Source organism: Gossypium hirsutum, chromosome A06 (assembly GCF_007990345.1).
Source record: "Gossypium hirsutum isolate 1008001.06 chromosome A06, Gossypium_hirsutum_v2.1, whole genome shotgun sequence".
In the NCBI taxonomy this organism is placed as follows: domain Eukaryota; kingdom Viridiplantae; phylum Streptophyta; class Magnoliopsida; order Malvales; family Malvaceae; genus Gossypium; species Gossypium hirsutum.
In genome coordinates, this window is record NC_053429.1 from 97,225,117 (window position 1) to 97,235,038 (window position 9,922).

A 9,922-nucleotide genomic window follows, 5' to 3' on the forward strand; every position below is an offset into this window, starting at 1 on the left:
CAATTGGCACTAATTCAATCTATGTTTCTGTCACTTTCGTATCAAGTACATAAGCAAGATAAGCTTCGCACCCTTTTCTCACAAATCTATGAGCTAACATAGAGGAGATCACAACTGGCAAACTATTCAGATCATAATATTCAATTCTAATAGTCTCATTATTTTGACATTTTAGTTCAATTGTCTTTCATCTACAATTCACTATAGCATCATGCATCGTTAGCCAATCCATACCCAAAATCACATCAAATTCATCCAATGGCAACAACATCAGATTAGTCGAAAAATAGAAATCTCGATTCATCAACAAACAATTCTTGCAGACTTTGTCAACCAAAACACATTTACCTAAGGGGTTCGATACTTTAATCACAAATTCAGTAGACTGTACAAGCAAAGTCTTACTAGATACTAAATTCATACATATATAAGAATGAGTTGATCCTTGATCTATCAATGCAATCACATTAGTATCATAGAGAGTGAAAGTACCGATGATAATATCTGGAGAAGATGCTTCTTCTCGAGCGTGAATAGCGTAGGCTCTAGCAGGTGCTCTGACCTCGGATCTCACAGCTGAATCCTTTGTCGCCCCTTTACTACCACTTACATTTTCGGCAATTCAAGGTGGTCTACCTCTATTCGATGTGTTACTTGGTCGCATAGCTTTATTACTTTTATTCCTGCATTCTCCAAAATGTTGTCTCCCATACTGCTGACACTCGGGTTTGTTGTCTTTCACACTGCCAACACTCGATACTGATGTATTTTGAGCTTTAGAACCTGAGTATTGTTTTCTATGATCTCTGTTCGAATAATCATTTGAAGCATTTGGGTGAGCATACGAATCTCTGACGTTCTTTGATGAAGATTGATACAACTTACTCATCGATCTTTGTCTCGAGTCTCTAGCTTCTAAATATTCATTTTCTTTTCTTTGCTAAGATCATCGGCTTTACAAGCCCTTTCAACTAGAATGACAAATTCTTTCAACTCTAGAATCTCGACTAGTAGTTTTTTATCTTTGTTCAACTCGTTAATGAGCCCCGTACACATAATTTCTTTGGTAGAAACATACTCTCTGGCATACTTACTCAACCGTAATAATTCTCTTTCATACTCGGTTACAGTCATTTGGCCTTTTTTTAATACTAGAAACTCTTTGTGCTTTTGATCGAGAAATCTTTAACTGATGTATTTCTTTCAGAATTTGGATTGAAAGAACTCCCAAGTAACCTATTCTTTTGGAACCACAGGTACCAACGTGTTCCACCATTGATAGGTAGTGTCTCTCAGCAAAGATACAGCACATTTAATACATTTATTAGGAGTACAAGATGATTCATTAAATACTCGAATTTTATTTTCGAGCAAGAACTCAACTCTTTCAGCATCATCATCAGCAGTAGTCCAGAACTCTTCAGCCCTATATTTACGAATCTTATCTACTGGCAGCTTGTTCAACCATATTAGATCTATAACTTAAAGAGCTACAGGGACTTGTTGAGGAATAGGTAGGGGTGAAGGTTGTTGAGCAGCCGGATTCGTTCGAACAAACTTCATTCATTATTTAGAAAAAGGCTTGTTTAGCCTCTCCCTTGTGGCTACTCGTTACAAGCCTAGAATCAGCTGGCGCTGCCCCTTGAGAGGGAGCGAGCGTATTACTCTCTACATCATCAGCTACAGCTTGTTCGAGATCCATTACTATACGAAAATACAATTTAAGCTGTCAGGAATCATTACACTATCGTAGAGTATATATGGCATGTATAGTTAGACTCACACAAGATACGTTAGTCTTAGAATCGACTAAACTGTAGCTCTAATACCAATAAAATGTAACGCCCCTAACCTATATCTGTCATCGGAGTAGGGTTACAAGGTATTACAGACCAATACACATCATTTAACATACATAACTCATGCCTTTATGCATTCATACTCAAATACCATTTAATCACAAACACATTGTCCCTTATAAGGGTCGACGAGGCCTTAAACATGCTTTAGAAGTGGTTTGGGATTAAACCGATAACATATGAAAATTTTGGAAACTTAGAAAAATTTCAACCATACAGAGGTCACACATTCGTGTGAACAGGCCGTGTGGAAACAGGGCATAGATACTGACTTGTATCATACGGCTGAGGACATGCCCGTGTGCCAGGCCTTGTGAAAACTGGAGGGTATATTGACTAGGATACACAACCGACCACACGCCCGTGTTTCTAGGCCGTGTAACTCACTGACTTGATTTCTAAAGCATCATCAAGGGACACACGACCATGTACCATGACCGTGTGTTGCACACAGTTGAGACACACACCTGTGTCTCTTCTCGTATGGACAAAAATAGATCATTTGCAAGGCCAATTTGCCACCCCAACTTCAACGTACCTACACAAGGCAAAATGTACAATTTCCATATACAAAAGGTAGCCAAATCAATCCCAATTCATGCACAATTCATGCTATACAAATAAAACCATTTCACTTACTCAAATATATACCAAAACAATATGATCTTTAACCTTAATCCATACAATATATATACCAACTTAATATTCAAAATCGAAAACCATCCTCAACTCAATCAATTCATTCACTGTAATACATACTATTTAACTACCAATTTGACATATAAATTCATGCCACGATAAGACCTTTCTCAAGATTTCATCCACCATAATTCAAATAACCATTTTAACTTCCATAATGTCTTGGTTACAACCATGTAAAAACAAACCATCTCACAAGGCATTATAAACATCTTACAAAAGTCATTAACCACCATTTTTAGTAGCCAAACACACATCAATATTAACATCATTTACAAGCCAAATCTAATGGCTGTAATCACAACCAAAATACCACATGTAGCCTATACATGCCATACACCATAAATGTATAATTCAAAAGTACCAACCTAGATGTTTGATAGTGCGATGATGTTCCCGACGACTCCCGGATCCGAGCTAGCCTTGATTCACTATAAAACTTAGAAAGATAACACGAAGTAAGCTTCATAGCTTAGTAAGCTCATATGTGAATAACTTAATTCATAGAATAAATGCAAATCAACCAATTACACATGACAAAACCATATACAGATTAACTACAAACCTTTCTTATGTCTCAAAACATGATCAAATACAAACTCATCGAAATTTCATTATTTAATACTCGAATAGGTTCTGCACATACATGTATCACCTCATACTAACCTCTTTCTAAACCACATTCGTTTCCCAGTTGAACCATTCGAAATAGAAATGAGATACTCAGGAGTCTCGTACGATAAGTACCTATACCATGGCCAGTAGCCAAATCAAGGTAACTTATCCTAAGAACTATTATCATGTCTCAAAGCCAAATCATTCGATATGCATGGCTCGAAGCCAAATCATTCGATATGCATGGCCCGAAGCCAAATCAATAAAATATGCACTCGAAGTGCTAATATCATGGCTCGAAGTCAACTCAATGTGTGACAGCCCAAAATTGACCCTAGTCGGGAAGTGGTTTCGGGACCGCTAAACCGAGTCACCGAAAGGTTTGAATGTGATGTTTATTATCTAGAATATGTAATAATGAATGTGTGAAAATTTCAAGCTTCGATTTGGTCGATTGCATGTGAATTTAGTCAATAGGACTTATATGAGAAAATTTTAAAATGTGATAGGTCAATGCATGAGGACCTATTAGTGCATGTGGAAGAAAAAGGGGACTTGCATGTCAAATTCCCCCTCCCTAATATGTAGTGGCCGGCCATGCTATGGGTATGTAGGATGAAATATAATAAGAAGTATGGGGAAATAAAGAAATGGAAAAAGGAAAGGATGGGTGGTAATTGTTTCTTTCCTCCCCTTTTGCCGTGAAAGTAAGAAGGAAAAACAAAAAAAAAGTGTCCATCTTTCTTCATTTCCCCTTGGCCGAATGTTCTAAAGAAGAAAGAAAAAAATTTGTTCATCTTTTATCATCCTTGGCCGAAAATGCAAAAGGAAGGGGGAAGAGCTTGAGAAAATCGGCTATGGTGGTTTGCTAGACTAAGGTATGTTTGATGTTGTCTTTGAGATGCATGCATGTTTTAAATAGCCCATGTTCAAACCTTGAATCTTGTTGATAACATGAGCAATCGGTCATGAGAAAGTGTTCAAGGAATGGTTGTTGTTCATGTTAGTTGGATGAGAAATGGTGAGTTTTGTGGTTTCATGTTAAAGTTAGGTGAATGATGATAGAGGAATGTTTGAACTATAAAAAGAATCGGCTACCTTGTTATGAGCTAGGGCCGAATGTGAGTTTGGTTGTGTTTGAATGTTACATGCTTGGTAGAATGGTGGATGAAGGTGCCGAATGTATGTGGGATTGATAGAGTCTCCAAATTGATTTTATGTGTGTATGCATGACCGAATATACGTGGTCACATGAGTAAGGAAATGAGTTATTTGATATGTGGTAAAAGTTAAGTACTAAATCGAAGGTTGCTAAAATTGCCATTTCTTAGCCGAATATGTGCTTGATCAATGAAGGAATTGTTGAAGAACATAGGTGAACTTGGTGAGGGCAATCGGCCTAGTGTATAAATGATATGAAGATTTTAGGAAATTGGTTGTTTTAAACATAATATGTTTGGTAAGTTTAAGTTTCCTTTATATGAGCTTACTAAGCACTAGTTGCTTATGTAGTTGTTTTTTTTGTCTTATAGATCGTCAGAAAGCTCAACCAGTTGGAATCTCGTCGGAGCACAACCACATTATTCGTCCCACTCTTTGGTAGTTTTTGGTTACTTAGTTGATGGTTATAAATGGCATGTAATAAGTGTTTTAAGCTATTTAGTCGATATAGTGTGATTTGATCTTACTTGTAGCTACTTGCCTATTTGGCTTAGGTTTGGCTTGTAAATATCTAAGTTTAAGTGTTTTATGGACATTTTGGTTATACCTATATAAAGTGTTAAAGTCATGGTGGTTGATATTGAAAATGAAATGGCTTTTTGGTATGATTATTATATGTTTAAGGTGTGGATTTGTAGTTTTGTACTTGAGTTGGTTTGGTGTATGAATTGTGGTGTCTATTGATGGCATATTGGTTAGACATAGGATGAAGGATTTTTGCCATGTTTTTGGTGTCCTTGAATGTGTCTTAATCATGTGAAAGTATCTAGAAATGGTGATTGAAATTACTTGCATTAGGGGTTATTTAGGGAGCACATGGCCTAGGATATGGGCTGTCACACAGCCATGTACTACACATGGCCACACCACATGGTTGTGTGTCTTTTAAATTTTAAGTGCAGGATGAATGACACGATCACAGAGAGTTACATGGCCTGGCAACATGGTCGTGTGACCTAACTTCGAATGTACAAACGGTCTGGCACACAGCCTGTGACACGGTCGTGTAACTCCACATAGAAGGACACAAGGGCTGGGACACGACCGTGTGTCCCACACTTCAATTTGTACATGGTTGACCACATTGTCATGTCTTCGAGCCACATGGGCGTGTGACCCCTGTTTCAACAATTTTTCAAATTTTCCAAATTTTTTTATTTTGTTGCAAAATGGTCCCTAAACATTCCAAAGCTATGTTTAGGGTCCTATAGGCTCGGTTTAAGGGTCGTAAGTTTATTTTTACTTTAAATAAAATGTTATTTGAATATTAGTATTTAATTTGAATAATTGTTTCTATTTGAAGTTAAATGTTTCTAATTGTATTGTAATACTTTGTAACCCTAATTTGGCAACGGAGACTGGTTAGGGGTGTTACAAGTCAGCATTTTCATTAAAAAAGTGATTTGACCTCTTTTCAAAAGGTTAATGGCTAAATTGATAAAAGATGTAAACATTAAGGATTAAATTTACAATTATACCTTTTTATTTAAAAATGTACACCAACAAATTTAACCAAAAAAAAATCAACAGTATTACCAATTGAGCCTGAAATTTGAAATTTGAAAAGTAGAGAGCTTAAATTCTTGAAAATAAAAGTATAATGACTAAATTTTAAATTTTTTAAAAGTATCAAAACTTATGCTAAATTTTAATGAAAATAAAATTTCCACATGTTTCATAAAAAGCAAAATGTATAAACAAATATATACTCTTTGGTTACCTAAATTTTAAATAATAATAAGTTGAACGAATTGTATTGCTAGAAACAACTTTTATTAGTAGGTAATCAAAATTGTTCATAGTACGCAAAATCAAATTGAGCAAATGATTCAAATAAATAGGAGACTATTAAGTTGTCAATAAAGCCCAATTAGGGAGATAACTTATCTTGACTATTGGAGTAGATGATTATCAGAAATGGAGACCTAGATGTAATTGTCTGGACTAACAATGCATTTGACAATATCCAAGTTGAACTCATCCTAAGTTCGCTTATGGATTTATTCACTTGTGATGTTTATGATATGACTTACCTAAATACTAAGTAAGTGAAAGACTACGAGTGTATAACTCATTTATTTTGATGTATTGAAAAATTTGAGCTTTCATAGTGATTGGTAGAAAGTTGGTACGTTGGGTACATGAGTTGTGTATGGTATGACATCACTTATAATAGTGGAATTCATAACTTTGATAAGTAGTAAATAATATTCTTTCATTGACATTGTATGCATTATGAAAAGAAAGGTGCCCACGAGTTATTTGTCTAGAATAAATTAATATCATTATTGTTTGTAAGTAATGATCATTTTCATTACAAAAGATGAATCAGCGACTATCAGATAAAGTAGATTGAATTAGGTGAATAAATTTCACCTAAATGGATTGATGATATCTTATGAGGGTAACACACATATGATAAAGTCGTTGGATAAAAGTTAAATACTTGAAACTTTAGTAATGATATATAATAGAGAGATCAGTTAAGGTACTTTAATGGAATGGCTTAAAAGCTAAATAACTTTGTAATTAATAAATAAAGAGTTAGAACTTAATTACAAATTGTTTAATCTCTGATTATATATGTTCAATCAGTCCCTCCGCTAGTTCAACACAACTCTGTACATATTGCATAATAAGAGTTATCTGAATGAATGAATGAAAATGAAAAATGAGAAATAAATTACATGCATAACTCTTTGCAGTAATTGTATTTTCTCGAAGACAAGAGATTACTTAAAAATTGATTTAATTTCTTTGAGGTATTATTTAATTGTATGAAATTAAATAATTGAGACCAAAGAATGAATTAAATTAATTAGTCATTGTGTTTATATTTTAATAGATAAATAAATTAATTTATGCATATTCTATTATGGTAAAATTATCAAGATTTTAATAAAACTAAAATTTGGTTTTACAAATTATTTAATTAAATTAATTAAACTAATTATATTAAAAATAATTATCATGGATAAAAAATTTAAGTAAATACCTTTTTTTTATGTGGGTCAAAATTAAATAACATATATAATTAAACATAATACAAGAAAAAACCTAAAGTAGGCATGTGTGCCAAGACATACGAGGAAAAAACCTCCTTGGTGCCATCGACTTCTTCATCTAAGGGCACGTTTGGTTCGCTGTATTGGATTAGAGGTGTATTGGAATAGAGGTGTATTGGATTAGAGGTGTATTGGAATAGAGGTGTAATAGCAAATCAACTGTTTGGTTGAATGTAATGGAATAGAGGCGTAATAGTAATCTTGTGTTTGGTTAAATGGAATAGAGGTGTAATAGCATAATGAAAAAAACTAAAATGACTAGAATACCCTTAGCATAAATTGGTTTAGGTAAATAATTATTGTTATTGTTATTAAATTTTAATAAGATTATTAATATCAATAATAAATAATTTAATCATATTTTAACATAATTATTATTAAATATATTATAATTAAAATATATAATTTAATAAAATTTTTAATAATCAATATTCTTATATGAATTTATATACTCATTTCCTTTTATATATTAATATACCACATTAACCAGTTTATATTTATATCAATGGCAAAAAAAATTTGGGAGAAGATTTTTGAGGACGGCTTTTGTTTGCAAATAACATCATTCATTCTGTGGGGAAAAAATTATGAATGAGCCTGCTTATTAATTACCTTTTTTATTTTGTACTGAAGTAGTTGCCACTGGTTCAAAAGTCGATATATATGTAATATTATTAAAATAATATTTTTTATTTTAATTATTTAAAAATATTTTTAATTAATGCAGTGTATATGAATATACACTTTTAATTAGTTTTATTTTTAATAAAATTTTTCTAATTTATTCATTCAACTTTAATCACCTTACAATTTATTCATTGTATTATATCTACAGATCCAATTTTAATATATTGAATATTTGTTTTTTAATCAAGTTCTTTACTTGATTATATCTAATGTTCCAATTTTAAAAAATTCGAATATGTATGTGCATGCACATTTATACCAGAATACATATTGAAAGAGAGAATGTGTGAAGGGCAAATGGCTTGATACATAATAGAAGGTCAAACCAGAAGATAATTAAAATTTATTACACATCATACTCAATCAAGTGCTTTTAAGAAAGAAATTGATTTATAACACACATGGACATGCATAAATAAATAAGCAAGGAAAGAAAAGGGAATTACTTTCTATCACTCAAAAGGTCAAAGAGTTTTCCACCATATATCTCAAAATAGCTAAGTCACAATTTAAATCTCTGACTGTGATAAACTGGCTGATGCAAGAATCTAATGAGGTCTTGTGCAGCTCTGAGAGGTAATGGTTGCATGACATCATCATCATTTGCAAGCCGAGCTAGATCGAAAGCCCTCTGTCTTGTAATGAGTTCAAGAAGCATGACACCGTAGCCAAAACATCAGTTTTCTCTAATGACTTTCCAGTTGATAGGTATTCAGGAGCTATGTGACCAATTGTGCCACGAACAGCAGTTGTGACGTGCGTATCTTTGTAGTCCATTAATTTGGCCAACCCAAAGTCTCCGACAACTGCTTCAAATTCCTCATCCAACAATATATTTGCAGCCTTTACATCACGGTGTATAATCTTAGGGTCACAATGATCATGAAAATATGCAAGCCCCCTTGCAGCTCCTAATGCAATCCGTTTCCTTACAGCCCAATCAAGTGGTGCTTGAGATTCCGGACGTTCTAGACAATGTAAAAATCAGATCAATAGATGGTCCATTGTAACAAGAGTTCAAAAAGTATTTGGCATCCACGAATTTCTAACAATTCCACTTCGATTCAAAGACAATCCACATTCACCAAGCACATGAATTTAAAAATAACAAATGTTATAATACAAGTTTCCAGTAGGTGATCAGTAGCTCAGAATATCATCTCAAACTGAAGAAGCAAAAGAGAAGATATTTGATAATTGAGGCTAACAATAGATTTAATAATTAACAGTCAGAAAAAAATTGGCAACCTGAAGAACATACATATGATAAATGGCGCACCAAATACAGAGAGCATAGCACAAATGTGAAACATGAGACTAAAGAAATAAACGAGGAGAAAACAACCAGTACCTCTTAAACAGGAACCTAAAGCCATCTTAGGCAATATTATAATCAGATTTTAGATCTGAGCTCAAAGGCACTGTGACAGCCCAAAGTTGACCCTAGTCGGGAAGTGGTTTCGGGACCGCTAAACCGAGTCACTAAAATGTTTGAATGTGATACTTATTGTCTAGAATATGTAATAATGAATGTGTGAAAATTTCAAGCTTCAATTTGGTTGATTTCATGTGAATTTAGTTAATAGGACTTATGTGAGAAAATTTTAAAATGTGATAGGTCAATGTGTGAGGACCTATTAGTGCATGTGGACAAAGGGGGGGACTTGCATGTCAAATTTCCCCCCCTAATGAGTAGTGGCCGGCCATGACAAGGAATGATGGGCAAAACATGTCATGAAACATGTTTTGTTAGTGGAAGAATAAAATAAGGAGTAT

At 33.6% G+C, this 9,922-nt stretch overlaps 1 pseudogene; it reads right to left on the reverse strand.

Moving 5' to 3' along the window:
• Positions 1-8,648: 8,648 nt before the first annotated feature.
• LOC121230529 (BRASSINOSTEROID INSENSITIVE 1-associated receptor kinase 1-like) lies at positions 8,649-9,522 on the reverse strand (annotated as a pseudogene).
• Between the last annotated feature and the right edge of the window lie 400 nt (positions 9,523-9,922).